General features: G+C 40.3%; 1 pseudogene; it reads right to left on the bottom strand.

Annotated features, from left to right (window-relative positions):
- Nucleotides 1–398: 398 nt before the first annotated feature.
- On the bottom strand, nt 399–498 carry LOC127109130 (uncharacterized; annotated as a pseudogene).
- Nucleotides 499–4,623: the final 4,125 nt, after the last annotated feature.

The following is a 4,623-nucleotide window of genomic DNA, read 5'->3' as shown; positions in this document are numbered from 1 at the left end:
TTCTTTAACCGAGATGGCAGAACCAGCTCGTGCTCTTAGAGATTACGCCGCTCCATCGCAAGATGAACCGCATTCAAGTATTGCTCCGCCCGCAATCGAAGCAAACAACTTTGAACTTAAACCTTCACTGTTGCAGGCTGTGCAACAGAACCAATTCTCTGGAAATCTTACCGAAGATCCAAACCTTCATTTATCCGTATTTGTTCAATATGCTGATACTGTTAAAGCTAATGGTGTCACTTCAGAGGCAATTCGACTTCGTCTTTTTCCTTTCTCATTAAGAGATAGCGCTAGAAGATGGCTTCAATCTCTTCCTTCCAACTCAGTCACCACATGGAACGAGTTGAAGAAAGTTTTTCTTGCCCGATATTTTCCGCCAAGCAAAACAGCTATGTTAAGAGCCCAGATAAACGGATTTAAACAGAAAGACAACGAGTCTCTTTTCGAAGCATGGGAAAGATACAAAGACATGATGAGACTTTGCCCACACCATGGTTTGGAAGACTGGTTAGTAATTCACACATTTTATAATGGTCTCTTATACAATACAAGGTTGACAATAGACGCCGCTGCAGGTGGTGCACTAATGAACAAACCTTATGCTGATGCTTACCAGCTTATCGAGAGCATGGCCCAAAACCACTATCAGTGGGGAACCGAACGAACAACAGTGGAAAAACCTCAACCGAAAACTGGCATGTACGAGATAAGTAACCTTGATCACGTCAATGCAAAAGTGGATGCTTTGGTCCAGAAAATTGAAAGTTTAAACGTATCACCACCAACCGCCGTGGTTGCTATAACTCAGAATTGCGAGGCCTGTGGAATCCAAGGCCACACTCCTGCGGAATGTCAACTCTTGACTGGAATCCAAACAGAGCAAGTAAACTATGCTCAAGGAAGCCCCTATTCGAATACCTATAACCCAAATTGGAAGAATCATCCAAACTTTTCATATAAGAGTAATAATGCTTTATACGCACCTGGACAGTCTCCGAATCAAACCCCATCTATACCTCCGGGATATCAGAAACCAAATCCTAACAATAATACCCCTAGAAAATCCAACTTGGAAATCATGATGGAAAACTTTATAGCTTCCCAACAACAAACCAATAAAGATTTCTTAAACCAGAACATACACACTGGCGAACAACTTAAACAACTAGCAAGCAAAGTAGATGCCTTGGCTACCCATAACAAAATGTTAGAAACCCAAATATCTCAAGTAGCTCAACAACAAGCACCTACTGCTGCACCAACTGGTACATTCCCTGGACAGCCCCAACCTAATCCGAGAAGCCAAGCTCATGCAATTATATTAAGAAGTGGAACGGAAGTGGAAGGACCGTCTGATCCAAGGATAGAAAACCAAAACCCTAAGAAATCTACTGAGGAAAGTGAACCTAAGGAAAAGGAAGAGAGTAATAAGGAAACCCTAGAAAAGAAGGAACCTTATGTACCTCCACCACCTTACAAACCACCTATACCTTACCCTCAAAGGCTTGTTAAAACCAAAGATGTAGGCCAATTCAGAAAATTTGTTGATCTCCTTAAGCAATTAAACGTTACAATTCCATTTACCGAAGCTATTGCGCAGATGCCCTCATATGCTAAATTCTTAAAAGAAATTCTTTCTAATAAAAGGAAACTTGAGGATAGTGAAACCGTTACACTCCCTGCCGAATGTAGCGCTATAATCCAAAACATGCCCCCTAAACTCAAGGATCCAGGTAGTTTCTCTATACCCTGTCACATAGGAAAATTTGTCATCGACAAAGCCTTATGCGATTTAGGAGCCGGAATTAGCGTTATGCCTTTATCCATATGTAAGAGACTGGAAATGGGAGAATTAAGACCGACCAAGATGTCTGTACAACTAGCAGATCGTTCCATCAAATATCCTGTAGGAATCCTTGAAAACGTTCCCGTACGCATAGGTCAGTTTTACATTCCCACTGACTTCACAATTATGGACATTAGAGAAGATGATACTACACCTATTATACTAGGAAGACCATTCTTAGCAACTGCCGGTGCAATCATAGACGTAAAACGAGGAAGACTCACCTTCGAAGTAGGTGAAGAGAAAATTGAATTCATTCTTTCCAAATTCTTGAAAGCACCTGCAATAGAAGATACATGTTACTTCATGGATATCATCGATGAATGCATAAAAGAAGCAGAGTCAGGAGAAGACAAATCATCAGACTATCTTTTAGAAGACAAATCTAAACAATGCTTAGCAATAACACCAGATCCTACGCAGTGTCTTAACAAACCAACCCCTGATTTGAAAACACTTCCCAAAAATCTGAGATATGAATTCCTAGACTTAGAACTTGAACGACCTGTGATAGTCAATGCAGATCTAGGAAGACTCGAAACAGAAAAACTCCTACATATCTTAAGAAAATATCCAACCGCACTAGGATATCACATAACCGATCTTAAAGGAATAAGCCCTTCTATTTGTATGCATCGCATCATGTTAGAAGAAGACGGTAAAACCTCTAGGGAACACCAGAGAAGACTAAATCCGATCCTAAGTGAGGTAGTGAAAAAGAAATAACCAAGTTATTAGAAGCAGGTATTATATATCCTATATCTGATAGCAAATGGGTCAGTCCTGTACACGTTGTACCAAAGAAAGGAGGCATAACCGTTATTGAAAACGAAAAAGGAGAAACTATAACTAAACGAATCGAATCGGGATGGAGAATGTGCATTGATTATAGGAAACTAAACAAAGCAACCCGAAAAGATCATTTCCCTTTACCATTCATTGACCAAATGTTAGAACGATTAGCAAAACATTCACATTTCTGTTATTTAGACGGTTATTCAGGCTTCTTTCAAATACCAATTCACCCTGATGACCAAGAAAAGACAACATTCACATGCCCTTTTGGTACCTTCGCGTATAGACGAATGCCGTTTGGTCTGTGTAATGCCCCTGCAACTTTTCAAAGATGCATGATGGCAATTTTTGCCGACTTTCTCGAAAACATCATGGAAGTATTCATGGATGACTTTTCTGTGTACGGACAAAGTTTCGAAGAATGCCTTGAAAACCTGGAAAGAGTTCTTGAACGATGTGTAAAAGTAAACTTAGTACTTAATTGGGAAAAGTGCCACTTTATGGTACAAGAAGGAATTGTTTTAGGACACATCATCTCGAACAGAGGAATTGAAGTAGACAAAGCCAAAATAGAGGTAATCGAAAATCTTCAACCCCCAAGAACCGTGAGAGAAGTACGAAGCTTTTTAGGACACGCCGGTTTCTACCGACGATTCATCAAAGACTTCTCTAAGATAACTAAACCCTTAACCGGACTATTAATGAAAGATGCTGAATTCATATTCGACGATAACTGTTTAAAAGCATTTCAAACTCTTAAACAAGCATTGATCTCCGCACCCATTATGCAGACACCAGACTGGAATGAACCATTCGAAATAATGTGCGATGCCAGTGATTATGCTGTAGGTGCTGTTTTAGGACAAAGAAAGGATAAAAAGCTCCATGTTATATATTACGCTAGCAGAACCCTGGATGAAGCGCAGATGAATTATGCCACAACCGAGAAAGAACTCCTAGCAGTAGTATTTGCGCTGGATAAATTTCGTTCTTATTTGGTAGGAGCCAAAATAATAGTTTACACTGATCATGCTGCTATCAGGTACCTTCTAACAAAAAGGATGCTAAACCTAGACTCCTAAGATGGATCTTGTTACTACAAGAATTCGACTTAGAAATCAAGGACAAGAAAGGAACTGAGAACGTAGTAGCAGACCACCTCTCTAGACTTGAGAACCTTGAACCAGAAAGAACATCCATTAATGATGATTTCTCGTATGACAAACTCATAGCTACTTTGGAAGAGAACAACTCCGACATGCAAGTAGAAACCACCTTAGCTATATCTGTCATACCATGGTACGCTGATCTAGTAAATTATTTAGCTGCCGGAATAGTTCCACCTACTTTATCTTACCAGCAGAAGAAAAGATTCTTCCATGACATAAAACACTATTACTGGGATGATCCCTTACTTTTCAAAAGAGGTCCCGATGGTATTTTCCGTCGATGTGTACCCGAAGAAGAGGTAGAAAATATAATCCAACACTGTCACTCCGCGCCTTATGGTGGACACACAAGTACATCCAAGACCTGCTCAAAAATCCTACAAGCTGGCTTTTATTGGCCAACTATATGGAAGGACGTACATGCGGCTATTAAGGAGTGTGACAGATGTCAACGCACGGGAAACATATCTAGACGTGACGAGATGCCACAAAAAGGTATTCTGGAAGTAGAGATTTTTGACGTGTGGGGAATAGACTTCATGGGACCGTTTCCATCCTCTTTCGGTAACAAGTACATACTCGTGGCGGTTGACTACGTATCAAAGTGGATCGAAGTTATAGCTTCTCCAACTAATGACACCCGAGTAGTAACTAGACTCTTTAAAAATATAATTTTTCCGAGATTTGGCATCCCAAGGATAGTAGTCAGTGATGGTGGATCGCACTTTATATCCAAGGTACTCGAAAAACTACTACTTAAATATGGAGTGAGACATAGGATAGCAACACCTTACCACCCTCAAACCAGTGGAC

This window comes from Lathyrus oleraceus, chromosome 7 (genome assembly GCF_024323335.1).
Source record: "Lathyrus oleraceus cultivar Zhongwan6 chromosome 7, CAAS_Psat_ZW6_1.0, whole genome shotgun sequence".
NCBI lineage: Eukaryota > Viridiplantae > Streptophyta > Magnoliopsida > Fabales > Fabaceae > Lathyrus > Lathyrus oleraceus.
This window is presented reverse-complemented; position numbering and strand designations above follow the sequence as displayed.